Source organism: Marmota monax, unplaced genomic scaffold (genome assembly GCF_021218885.2).
Source record: "Marmota monax isolate L192 unplaced genomic scaffold, Marmota_monax_Labrador192_F-V1.1 WCK01_AAM20220418_F8-fsc00006, whole genome shotgun sequence".
In the NCBI taxonomy this organism is placed as follows: domain Eukaryota; kingdom Metazoa; phylum Chordata; class Mammalia; order Rodentia; family Sciuridae; genus Marmota; species Marmota monax.
This window is the reverse complement of record NW_026693712.1, coordinates 21,256,176-21,270,337: the sequence shown is the minus strand read 5'-3', so window position 1 is coordinate 21,270,337 and position 14,162 is coordinate 21,256,176. Positions and strand designations below refer to the sequence as shown.

Genomic DNA, 14,162 nt, shown 5'->3' with positions numbered 1-14,162 from the left:
TACTAATCATTTTTGACTGATGCCAGACATAAACTTCATTTAGTTGAATTTTTAAATGTTGGGATTTTTAGAAAAGGTAAATTTTTAAATTACAAATCGTCAACTTCCATTTTGCTCCAAAAGTCTGTAAGCTGGTTGTTTAGATAATAAGGAATTAATTTTATTCATTCATGCAACACCTATCTTGCACTAAGCACTATGTGAAGTGAGAAAGATACTATAGTAAATATAATAGACAAGATCTCCACCTATTATAATTTTGGTAATTTAATATAGGAAAACTTTGGAGTAGCCAACTCACAGTATGCGTATACTCTTATGTGTCCATGTATTTACATTTCATGACTTCAACACCCTCACAGCTGTTAGCTGGCATTTCAAGTACTGTTATCAGTCTCCAGCACTCCTGGCTTAGCACTTTAAATATCATTATTTAAAAGCTCAACAAAACCTTTGTTAATTAACAAAGGAGCTATTGGAAATCATTTTCATTTGTGAAATAAGTGATGACCAAGACATGTAGTTGGTTAAAAAACTGAACAGACCCCACCATTTCTGCAACAAAATACAAAAACTCAGCAAAGCCAAATATCTGACATCTCCAGTATGGGACTCAAGATCAGAGCCCTGGGTACTGCTGCTGTCCACTCCTCAGAGGACTCTGGTGATAATTTAAGCCACAGTTGGCCAGTCTCACTGTCAGACATTGTCACTGTACCTATACTGAAGGAACCCATTCATGTAGGTGCTAGTCAGAGTGCCCAAGGACAGAGTTCAATTATCCAAAGGGGCTCTTTATGATACTTCCTTGCTGTACTTATAACATTAGTCCTGCCAGAATTAAGACCAGAAATTGTTTTCATTGTAATTTACCAGCAAGAAGCAAGAGACTACAAAGGGAAGGGATGGATAGCACCCTCCTATTTCTAGATTCTGGAGGCTACCCATATTGAACAGAAAGAATCCAACAATGCTAAAAGCTAGATTGGCACCAGTAAGTGCAATTCAGAAATAAAAGAATTACATGGCTAAGGATAGTGTGCAAAAGGGAGAGCTATCCAAGATGAGAGCCAGATCATATCTTACAGGTGTCATGGGTCTTGGTAGGTCATGAAAAGAGCTAGGATTTTATTCAAAATGTTTTGGAAACTACTGTATAATTTTAAGAAGCTAACTCAATACAGTTACTACATAGAAAAATAAAAAGTCAAGGAAGCAAGCAGTGGAAACAGGAGATTGTTACAGAACCTTGGGCCAGAGATGATGGTACCTATAGACTAGAGGTAAACACAGAGAGGTGGATAGATATTCCCTCAAAATACCTGACATACAATGCAATGTATAACAGTATTTCTATACTGTTCTTTTTAAGAGCAATCACTAAATAATTTAACAACTAGGATTAACAATGTCTGTTCTGGGGAAAAAAATAAAACATGTTCAGATATAAACTCGGGACCCAAGAATATTCGGAAGACTGACCAGGAACCCATGTTCCATCCTGGTTCTCCACAAGAAAAGGGGAAGTGTGGATACCCGGCTTCCAGTCCCCTGTCTATGGTTCCCTTAGCCTGAGGCTAAAAATTATACAGGTCATGAACAGCAAGGGGTGAGGTGGGACACCAGAAGGGTGGAATGTTGATAGGACCAGGGGTCCCTACAATGTCCAGCCTTGGGTCCTCTTAGGCCCACTCCCTGTCAACATGCTCCTCTCCTCTTCCCACCCCCATCTGCTCTGGTGTGATTTCTTCTTCCCTGTAGCCCAACCTGGGAACTGAATTCATTTTCACATATAAGGGTGCTGAAACTGGAAGCCAATTTTATTTCCATTAAAACAATAGCTAATTTATTTATTATTAGATGCCATGTATTAGAGTTTTCAATGTATTAGCATGTATCATCCTCATCAAAATCCTATCCCCATTTTATAGAAGGGGAAACTGAGATATAAAGAAGTAACTTGCCTAGCTGGCAAGTGGCTGAGGCAAGATTAGAACCCAGGCTGGGACTAGGGATGTAACTCAGTTGGTAGAGTACTTGCCTTGCATGCACAAGGCCCTGGGTTCAATTCCCAGCACCACCACCACCACCACACAAAAAAAAAAAGAACCCAGGCTGTCTGGCTGCTGGCCCCATGTTCTTGTCTGCCTACTGGAGTCTGGCTCCAAAGTCATGCTGTTCAGAAATAAGGATGAGACAACTGCAGTCATCAATCACAGGAAGGTCCAAGATGCAATTTAATAAGAGTATCCAACTTATATTTTGATAGAGAAACATCCAGGTGAATGTTTACATGGTTTCTATAGTGCTGAAATTGAATTCATTTTCATCAAGTTTGAGATCACTCCCAAAAAATCAGATTAATATGTGAAGAAGGGAAAACATTCATCTTTTTTCACTCCCTACGTAGTAAAAGAGCAACTCTTGTACATACTTGTCCGTTCTGCCAGAGTGTGAGCCTGCAGGGTAGGAAGCACCCATCTTCGGTGAGAACTTTCCACCATGAGAATTATTAGTGCTGAACGAGCACTCAACTCCGAAATAAATGGCATTCTTCAAATGTCAGAAGCATCCCCAACAGAATAACTCAGATCTCCAACTAGACTATTAAGCTGATGCTACAAACAGTAGCCAGGAAGAAAGGAGTTCATCTCTGCTGACAGTGATTGGGAATGGAAACAAAAAGGCTGAGAATGTCCTCATTATCCAACAGCTTCCTGGTTTAACCTTCTGAGAATGAACAGAAGCATTTCCTAAGTTCAGAACTCAGAGCCATGGGACTCTCATCACCCAGAGCAGCACTGTACTAAGAAATATCTTTGTTCAGGGGGAACAAATACTTCTACAGTTAAAGATGATGAAAAGGGGTAAAATCTAAATAAAAATGATTCATACTATAAAACATAAGGTTGGTCCAGTTGCCTCAGTTACATAACAATAAATTATAAACATTGCTCAACTTTATTTTGCCTCCTAGGTCTTCAGAGCTCATCTTCAAATAGCTCCAAAGTCTCCCCCAAGTAGGAGAACTCCATAAACACCTCTGGCACTTTTCCCCACAAAAGTGAGCTTTCTCTAGCATCCTACCTGACTTTTTCTTTAAAAATGCATGCAAGTTTCATGTTCTGCTCTGAAAAGATCTGTTTTGATTTTTGCCTTGGGTGGGAGATAAGGTAACTTCAAACATTATTATCAGACAAAACTGCCACACCAGGATGATGGGTCAAACATATCTTGTGGCCTTTCACATCTTACCACCACCACTAAGAATGAATTCAAAAATCTCTGAGTTTGAGACCAGGCTTTTTTAAAATGTAAGAAACCATAGTGTGATGTTTAACATTCAAGTTCTCTTTATCTGTAGATCAGTAGCTCTCAATTCCAGCTGCACGTGACAATCATCTGGAAACCTTTTTTAAAATATCAGTGTCTAACCTCCGCCAAACCAACCAAATCAGTCTCAGGATATAGGAAGAGACAACTGTGTTCTGATATTATTGTTTTTAGCTCCATTGGGTAATTTTAAAGGACAGAAAGGGTTGAGAATCACTTCTCAGAGGATTTTTTTTTTTTTGGCAGATGGTGGGGGGTACTGGGGATTGAACACAGAGGCACTTAACCACAAGCCCTTTTTTAATTTTTTGAAACAGGGTCTTGCTAAGTTGTTTAAGGTCTCACTAATTTGCTGAGGCTGGCTTTGAACTTGTGATCCTGTTCAGAGGATCTTTAAGCAAAATTAAAGCCCCAGAAGGATGTAGGAACAGCAAAGTCAACCCTTGAAAATACTCATCTTGCCCCTTCTTTTATATTCAATTCTCTAGGAGATAACAGATAGTAATAAGACAAAACACACACTCTTTCTCTGCTAGAGTAGTGTTCTAAAAAACACCTAAAACAGAAGGTTTGAATGGAATTCAAAGTTCCAAAAATAATACAAAAATGTCTAGGTTTCAATGAAAGTGTCACTCATCATACCAAGAACCAAAAAGAGCTCAAACTGAATGAGAAATGGCAACCAACAGATTCCAACACCAAGATGACAGATGTTAGAATTACCTGACAAAGATTTTCATGTAGCCATGGTGAAAAAAATAATAATAATAAAATAAAAATTCTTCAATGAGCAATTAAAAGGATGCTAAACGCTCTGGGGAAAATACCATCACGTTGCTCAGGCCCTTGAAGTAGATTCACTGCTGGGCAAGGATTGTTCATGTCTGGGAACATACAGATGTTTGTTTTGATGGAAGAACCCGTTGGACCTTAGTTCAGCCATATACTGGCCCACAGAGACCTGGTACCTGTTCACCGTAATTTGTCTTTGGCTTGATGGATCTAGAATGACTTTCCAAATGAGATTATTGAATGAGTCAAAGACAAGAATCCCTCAAGGGGAGCTACATCCCCAGGGACTGAATGACTGAAAGCATCTGTGTCTCCAAAGGGTTGGGTTAGGAAAACCAGGCTCCATGACTATCCCCAGTGGTTGATTTCACTTGACACCAGAAGCATAAATCATCAGAGGAAAACCAATAAACTGGACTACATCAAAAGTAATAATTTCTGTTCCACTAAATACTCTGGAAAGTAGATGAAAAGAAAAGCTCCAGACAGAAAATGTTTACAAACTATATATTCAAACAAAGGATGCATCTAGAGTATGTAAAGAACTTGCAAAACTCAACAGTAGAAAAATAACCCATTTGGAACATCAGCAAAAGCATAAGGAAACATTTCATCAAAGAGACTACACAGACAGCAAATGAGCACATAAAAACATGCTGCACACAATCAGCCATTAAGGAATTGCATGTGAAAACTACAATGAGCAAATTCTACACACCTAACAGGGTGGCTAAAATTTTTCAAAAGGTGATAATACCAAACTCTGGTGGGGATGTGAAGAACTCATACACTGTTAGTAGGATTGTAAAATGATAAAACCACTTTGGAAAACAAATTGGTAATTTCTTTAAATAGTTAACATACAATTGCCTTATATATGATCCAATAACTGCACTCTTTGGCATTTAAACAAGAGAAATAAAATTTTACTTTTATGCATAAAACCTATACATGAATGTTTACAGCAGCTTTATCTGTAAAGCCAAAAACTGTAAACAACCCAGACATCCTTCAGCAGGTGAATGATTAAACAGACTTTGGCACAACAACACTGTAGAATAAAAAAAGTAAGAAAAAAACTATTGACACATTCAAAAACCTGGATGAATCTCCTGAGAATTATGTTAATGAAGAAAAAACCAACCAACCCAAAAGGCATAATTTCACTGATACAACATCCATGAAATGATTAAATCACAGAAATAGAAAGCAAAATAATGGTATACAGAATTTAAGAAGAGACAAAAGATGCAGAGGAAAGGATGTGGCTGTAGAAAAACAATATAAGGAATCTTTGAGGAAATGTTCTATCACTTGACTACCAATATCAATATCCTGGTTGTGACACTATTAAACTTTTGCAAGAAGTTACCCCTGGAGGAGCATGGGTAAAAAGACAAGAGATCTCTGTTTCTTAAAACTATATATGAATTACCTCAAAATAAAAAGTATACTTAAAAATAAAAGGTTACTAAATCACTGAATTCTGACTGCAACATACAGCAAATAACAAGTACTTGGAAGTGACCTTTATGTGTGTTCCAAATATTTTCTTTATGGTCATTTTTAGCTCTAGCATTTCATTCATGATTCATAAGATTCAGCAATTTAATTTTATTCCATAAAGAAGGGGGCCCTTTAGCCTTGCTGAGACCAGTTATTTCCATGGTGACATTCAACATATTATTAACATAAACGAACAGCACATCACACCTAGAATGAACTACTTTCTCCATGGCTACTCTGTTTTCTTGCACCTCTTCAGGGAACAATGATGATAAAGATGCTCAAATATCCCTCTGCCCAGTATCACTATTTTTCCAGAGGTAGATCCATTTGAGGAAGTGGGGGAGAGAGAAGATAAAGAATGTACAGAGACTACTCCTGGTCTCTCCTCTCAGATCCTGGATGCCTCTGAAGTGAACCCTGAAACACTGAATCTGTGCCCAGTGGTTTGAGACCATTTTTTGTACATGTTCTTTAGCAATGAGCTTCCTTCTTCAATGATGCTCAGCTGAACACAGTAATGTAATTGCTTCAATGTTAACAGCAAACCTGAGAGGGAGGGGAGGGGAGGGTCCCAGGGGCAGGAAAGATGGTGGAATGAGATGGACATCATTACCCTAAGTATATATATGACTGCACATATGGTGTGATGCTATTTCCTATACAACCAGAGATATGAAAAGTTGTGCTGCAATTGTGTATAATAAATCAAAATGCACTCTGCTGTTATATATACCTAATTAAAATATATTAATTAATTTTTTAAAAGGCCTGGAAGAGCAGCTTTCATCATGGAAGACACTGGTTTAAGTGTCTTAGTAGGTTTAAGTCTAATTTTAACCAGCAAAAATTTGACATCAGGGGCTGAATCTGGAAGTCATTCCACTGTGGTGTGTTCTCCATTAGTCTATACTGTTTCTCCCATGGATTAGGTAGTCTGCAGGTAGGTAGAGATATGAAAGAATATACAGGTATGAGAAGGTATATACAGGAGTGCACATATACAAACACCTTCACACAGCTGACAAAGCACCGTGGGCAAGCACCAGATCAGAACTCCCTACTACTCTTTGTAGATACTCATTATCTGTGGGACACGCACATGACATGTTGAGTAATTGGGGCAGGAGGAGTAAACCAGCCCACTGACTTTCAGTATCAAGAGAAAAGCAAAGAATAGATGAATCTCCCCTCAAACATTTAGCATTTTATCTTAAAATAATTAGAACTTTACTAAATGCTTCCTTAGTTTCCCCATATCTACTAAACATCTAAAATTCCTTTATCACAAGATCCTATATGTCACCAATAAAGCTACAGCATAACATTCAGTACTTTTGAGAAAAGGTCCAGTTTTGGTTAAACAAACAGAAACACAAAGGCCAAGGCTAAAGAAATGCAACAGAAGAGGATACAGGTTACTAGCAGAAAAGGTGGGTCTGGAACAACACTCTGAGCAGTCTGGGAGTTTGGAGCTAATGGAGCAAGGAAAGGAGAAACATGAAATGCTCACATGCCTAATTAATCCTGCTTTCTGAGAGAAAAAGAAATCTCACTAATGGCAAACTGCATGGAAAGCTGCTCAGCTCTTACCTGAAATCCCAGTCATTCTGAAAAGCTGTGGTCAGCAGTACCATACTCAGAGAGACCGTGATCTCAGGCTCAGCAAAAGGCTAAGACCAGAGTTAGATTAGTTAGAATGACAGAGAGTCGTCGTGTGCAGAAGTCCTTATAGTCCAGGTCCTGTTTCTCCAAAGCAGCTCGCTTCTGCTGGAGAAGGAGAAAAGTGCCCCGGATCCTTTCAGGATTCTTGGTCTTTGGGGCGTGACAGAAATCGAGGTGAGGGAAGAGGAAGGAAAATCTCCTGGATCCCTGCAGGATTAATTTATTCCAAAAGGAAATAATTTAAAAAAATCAACATGCCAAAGTCATGTGAAGAAAATGAAGGAAAACAGAACATGCCAAAGGCAGAAGACCATCCTTCAGAAGATGTACCACAGGAACCAGAAGGAAATCCTCAACCTTCCCAAGAATGTGTAAGCCAGGAAGCAGAAGGAAACCTTAGAGGAGGGCCTGCCCAACCTGGCCAAGGATTTAAAGAGGACACACCTGAAAGCATTTGGACCCTGAAGAAATGATTAGAGGAGTAGATGAGTTGGAAAGGCTTAGGGAAGAGATCAGAAGAGTAAGGAATAAGTTCGTGATGATGCATTGGAAGCAAAGACATTACGCAGCCACCCTTATCCTGCGTGTTTCAGGCCTTGAATTCCTTTTTGTCTGATATTAAAATCGAGCCCCTGCTTTCTTTATGTTAGCATTTTCTGATGTATCTTTGACTTTCATTTTACTTTTAATTACATGGCGGTATTGTTTTAGGTAGTTTGTTATCAGCATTTTATTGGATTTTGGATTTTGACCTACTTTCCAGGTTTATTTTTCAATTGGAAAGTTTCACACATATGCATGGAAATATGTTCATTCTGTATGTACAGTAAAAACGTAGCAGGTTACAAAGCAACATATTTAGTATCAGCTCACATATGTAGGATACAATTCCAAATTGTGTGTGTGTATACATACATACATATCTCAAACTTAACTGTGCTTATTTCTGTGTGGTGTGAAGTTTTGTTTTTGTTTTGCTTTTTGCTTATGTGTATTTTTTAATGAATACCTTTCACACACACAAAGAAGTGAAGATTTTTTTAATAAGTAATAGTTGATCAAAACTAGTTTGCAACTAGATTGTAAGGGCAATGGGGGCACCTAAACTCTTGAAGAAATAACTATAAAAAAAGAAATGTAAACCTCAAGTTACCTCTGGATTTCTTTGCCAGAGAAATAAAACTGGCGATCATTACAAAAAAAAAAAAAAAAAGAAGAAGAAGAAGAAGAGGAGGAGGAGGAGGAGGAGGAGGCTGAAAACAATTAAGGATCAGTAAGAAAAGTATCCAAGGGCACAGTTTGATAACACACACCTATAATCTCAGTGATTTGGGAGGCTGAGGCAGGAGGGTTGAGAATTTGAAACTAGCCTCAGCAAATTAGCAAGAACCTAAGCAACTTAGCAAGACCCTGTCTCAAAATAAAAAAATAAAAAGGACTGGGGATGTAGCTCAGTGGTCAAGCACCCTGGGTTCAATCCCCAGAACCAAAAAGAAAAACATCAATGGTATATATTTACCTATAGTTAAAGACGCTGCTCCCTCTACCCTGCTTGTTCAATAAGATTTTATTAAAATGGTTTCATAAAACAAGATGTTGTTATAACTATTCATGGTAGTCTATAAAATAATTTAAAATAATCATTGAGAAATAAGGCAGATGCTTGCATTTTCTCATCCATAATAATAACTCTTGAAAATTATTTGGCCAATGGAAGAATTTATGTAGAAATATTTGAATCTCTGTAGAAATACATTATCAAGGGAGATTTTTTTTTAATACTGAGAGAATAATATCAAAGAAAGGAAAAGCAAAAGAGTAGTTTCAGATAGTCTTGAATATATACTCTATGAAACTGTCAAAGAGCAGTCCATCTCTACTTACAAAATCTACCACAAGGCACAGGAAAAAAAAAAAAACCTGAAACATCTCCAATTAATTTTATGATGCTAGCATAAACTTGGTTCCCACAACAGTCAGAAAAACCACTATACCCACACACACCTCAACCAAATGGAAAGGAGAAGAAGCATGTATCTCATTCACCCAGAGGACCCAGATGCACTGAGAACCTCCCCCAGACCATATTGAAATTCTTTGTGTCAGAGGGACAGTATACATTATCAATCCTTCACAAATCTCTTACCCAGAATTCATGGAGCCAGATGTGGTTCAAGATTTGAGAACTTTTGGGCTGGAGTAGAGTGCTCACCTCGCATGCGGATGGCACTGGGTTCCATCCTCAACACCACATAAAAATAAAATAAAGGTATTGTTTTCATCTACAACTAAAAAAATTCTAAAAAGAAAAATTTGAGAACTTTTGAGCCCGGCACAGTGGCACACACCTGTAATTCCAGGAACTCAGGAGGCTGAGGAAGGAGCAAGTTCAAGGCTAGCCTCAGCAACTTAGCAAGGCCCTAAGCAACTTAACAAGACCCAATCTCAAAAAATAAAAAGAACTGGAGGATGTAACTCAGTGGCAAAGTGTACCTGAGTTCAATCTGCAGTATTAAAAAAAAAAGAGTGATTTGAGAACTTTTAACTTCAAAAGGGTACCTTCTGGGCATTTCCAAGATATTTCACATATCCTCAGGAGTCTGAGGTAACTATGACATTTCTGCTGCAAAAACTCATGATTATTTACATTAAATACAATCAATAAAGACTATGAATTGCCTCACATCAGAGACAGGTCTTTCCCTCAAATATACCCACTTCAGGTCAAGTTTTAGAATCAAAAGTTATGGGGGGAAAAATGTCTAAGTTCTCAAAACAGCTTGGATTTCAGAACTGTAGATAAAGCATTATTGATTTATTATGGAACTTTTGTAAGTAATGATAATTACTGAAAGTTCACTGACTGCTTTCTGTGAGAAATGATGGTTGGCTAACATTATAAATTTTATAAATAAGGTTCAGAAAGGTTGTGGTTTACCCAAAGTCACTTACTGAAAACACTAGAATTTGAACCAAGATCTGTTCATATTCCATCCCACTGTGCTATTATACCAGTCAGGTCTAGCAAATCTAAGCAGAGAAGCCACTTTCTGGAAGCATACTGACAGCTTCCAGAATGGACTGAAAAAACAGGTTTGCAAAACAAGCAAAGGCCAAAGAAGGCCAAGTTACAGAAGCAGTGACCAAGGTTGTGTACTGAAGTTAAGATGCTGCCTTGGCACTGCAAAGGCAGCACACGCCTCAGTACTGCTGCCAGACTCAGTACTGCTATAACCAAACTCAGCCTGAAAACTTTCCAAACACTAAAATTCAAAGGCCTGGGAAGTTAAGCCTCAGCTATTCACCCATGTACTTCCATATTGTGAAAAAGGCATCCTCCAAAGTGAAGGAATGTCAGGAGACTGGGCAATCTCCCTTAAAAGGAAAGTGACAAAAAGCTACTATAGCCATTCTAAATAATATGCTTACAAATTATATCCAATGGCATGCCATAAAGTAGTATTTCTTCAGGAATAGAATTATGTTTAAAAGATATTTAGAATATGTATTTTATATCAATTAGCCAAATCTTAAAAACTCAGTGTTTAGGGGCTGGGGATATAGCTCAGTTGGTAGAGGGCTTGCCTCACATGCATAAGGCCCTGGGTTCAATCCCCAGCACCACCACCAAAAAAAAAAGACTAATTAAAAAAAAAAAAAAAAGAAAAACAACTCAGTATTTAAAAAGATACTTGATATAATTTAACACCCATTCTAAATGTTTTAAAATTCTTGGTAAATTAGGAGGAGAAAGTTCTTTCTTTAACCTAACACTCTTCACCTAAATCTAGTCATATTAAAAGAGCAACACATAAGCCATTTCAATTAGTCAACACTATTTCTGCACATCATTCAAAAACTCTAATCAACCAATCAGGGAGACTGAGGCAGGAGGATTCTAAGTTCATGGTCAGCCTCAGCATCTAAGCAAGGACCTAAGCAATTTAGCAAGATACTATCTCAAAAAATAGAAAGGATTTGGGCCAGGCACAGTGGTGCAGGCCTGTAATCCCAGCAGTTTAGGAGGCTGAGATAGGAGGATCCTGAATTCAAAGCCAGCCTCAGCAACTGGAGAGGCACTTAGCAACTCAGTGAGACCCTGTCTCTAATTAACATACAAAATAGGGCCGGGGGTGTGGCTCAGTGGTTGAATGCCCTGAGTTCAATCCCTGCTACCAAAAAAAGACTTGGAATGTAGCTCAGTGGTAAAGTGTCACTGGATTCAATCAGGAGTACCAAAAAAAAAAAAAAAAAAAAACTCTAACCTATGGTAGTTAGAAGAGATACAACTACCAGAAAGTGGGAAAGACCCTATTATCATATTGTTATAATCTATCCTTTGAGTAGCCCTTTGGTGAACTTGCATTTTAAATTGGAAAAAAATTCTGACCCAGTGGAATAATTCAAATCAAGTTATTCAGATTGGGGTGTTAAATACTTATAAAGTAGAAGTATCTCTTCCAGGGTCTTTTGAGGGTGGTCAGAGACTTTGTTTGGTGCCTAGGAACCCAGCCAAAAAAGACAGGAGAGGAGACTCTCACCTGGGGTGGAGAGTGAAGGAACAGGCCTGGTAACTGGGCAGCAGAAAGGGAAGTAGCTAAAAGATGTAATGTGTAAGGAGCAGATGTGTCTGACATCCAAGTGTCAAATTTCCTTTCCTAGTACTGAGGATTGAACTCAGGGCCTTTTGCGTGTTAGGCAAGTACTCTACCACTGAGCTACATCTCCAGCCCTTTTCATTTTTTATATTGAGACAGGGTCTTGCCAAGTTGCCCAGGCTGTCCTCAAACTTGCCATCCTCTTTCCTCAGCCTCCCAGGTAGCTGGGATTAAAGGAGAACCATGACCTGCTTTGACGTCTATTTTATTCATGTTATTCTCAAACCTAAAGAAATAAATAAATCTCATTATACCCAATCCACATTTGAATAGGAAAAACTATGATTTGGGGTAAAGCCAAGTCCAGTGGAAGCTAGGCAAAGCAGTAATAAAAAGTCAGAAGTGACCCTGAGGAGCTGGAAAGAAAAGTCTCCAATAAGAGGTGATAAACGCCAACCAAGATGAGTCAGTGCTGTCCACAGAGGATTCTCAGAAATAAGTGTGTGAAAAAGAGACACATAGAACCACAAAAAAAAAAAAAAAAGAAATAAGTGTGTGAGAAGGTAAGTGACACTCCTCAGTCATACAGAATTTAATTGTAATGACATTTAGATATGTAAGGAAGGGATGATTCCCAAAGAACAACTTGAAAAACTTGAACTATTCAAGAAATCCCAAAGCATTCCAACTAAAACTAAGTGGAGTCAATAGTAAAGTTTGGTAAAATAAAAAAATACAAGATAAACAATTCTCTTCAACTTTCCTATAAACCAACAATTTTCTTTTAAAAAAAAAATAGAATGCAAAAAAACTACATTCAAAATACAACCAAAAACATGACATTTAGGAATAGCCTTAAAAAGAAAGATGTAATATTTCAATGACAAAAAAAACTAAAACTTAACCAAAAGACAGGAAAGCTTGAATAAATGGAAGGCAAAAGAACAAGTTGTTATATGCAAAGTCTGAATTTTTAGTTTTTCCAAAATGAAATATAGGTATAGCACCATAAGACTGAAATCTCAGTGGGAATTTTTTAATGACAAAAAAATTATTTTAAGGCAAAATTTAAAGGAAAAACAGCTGGGCACAATGGTACACACCTGTAAACCCAGAGATGGAGGGGGATCACAAGTTCAAGAGCAGCCTGAGCAACTTAGCAAGACCCTGTCTCAAAATAAGATTTATTCTAAAAGGGCTGAAATGGAGCCCAGTGGTAGAACACTAGCCTAGCAAGCACAAAGCCCTGGGTTCAATCCCCTGCATAAATAAATAAATAAACGGATGAAAGAAGAGTCATGGATTTTGCCTTAGTTTGGAGACATTTCAGCATGGGCAGTAAATAAATGTTCCCCTAGGCCCCAATATTTGCTGAGAATGGTGATATAAAAAACTGAGAGCTTCATTCAATTGCTGGGCTGCTAGGTTCTGATCACAGCTAAGCAGTGCCAGCTCAAGAAGCCCATGACATGTTGAGAAAGAGACTGAAGTAGCACAGAGGATCCCTGGATATGATCTCAGCTTTACTTTTTATAAAGCAGGTAAAGTGCCTGCCTGCAGAGGCAGCCTCCCACCTGAGCCTGCCAGGTGCTTCCTCCACAGCCTATAGTTCTGGCTAGTGGGACCGAGGGAAAGGAGGTCTGATGAAGAAGGGGTGCTTCCAGGAAAAAATGCTCCCCTCTGGCAGAAACATGTACCAATCAGGACACCTGGAAGAAAAACATGAGAGATGGGCAATCTGGAGAAAGTCTAATGAAGGTACAGGAAAGTCTGGGCTTGGTACGGAAAACCAGTAGAGAGTACAGAATCCCAGTTAGTACCAAGCTCTTATCAACTCTAGAAACCACTTGAAAAAGGCTAAGAAACTCACAGAAAAGCCAAGCTAGAGCTCTACATTGTTAATCCTCTGAACCACCAATTGCTGGACTAGTTAATTTATGAGAAAAAATACATTGCATTACCAAAAGCAAAAACATAATCAAATGAAAAAATCATCTTTTAGCCCACTGAAATTATCTACTTACTGGAATTAAAAGAATTAAAATTATAATCTTAAGTCAGAGAGGAGACATTCCTTTTGGGGGGGGCTGCGGGGGCGGGGAGTCAGTGCTGGGATTCAAACCCAGGACTTCATACATGATAGGCCAAAGTCTACCACTGAGCTTTACCCCAACCCCTAACCCATAAACATCTTAAGAGATTCCAATAGGCCACAGAATACAAAATTCAAAAGGAGGAAACAAAAATCATCACATCCAATTTTATCCA

General features: G+C 38.3%; 1 protein-coding gene, 1 non-coding gene and 1 pseudogene across 2 annotated transcripts in view; 2 read left to right on the top strand and 1 right to left on the bottom strand.

The window, feature by feature from the left end:
• Positions 1 to 14,162, bottom strand: part of Epb41l4a (erythrocyte membrane protein band 4.1 like 4A) — a 229,234-nt gene that overhangs the window by 188,271 nt on the left and 26,801 nt on the right. The window lies entirely within an intron of this gene.
• On the top strand, positions 2,012 to 2,083 carry Trnaa-ugc (transfer RNA alanine (anticodon UGC)). Its single transcript has one exon. It is a non-coding gene; the product is annotated as a tRNA-Ala (tRNA).
• LOC124103482 (transcription elongation factor A protein-like 8) lies at positions 7,383 to 8,449 on the top strand (annotated as a pseudogene).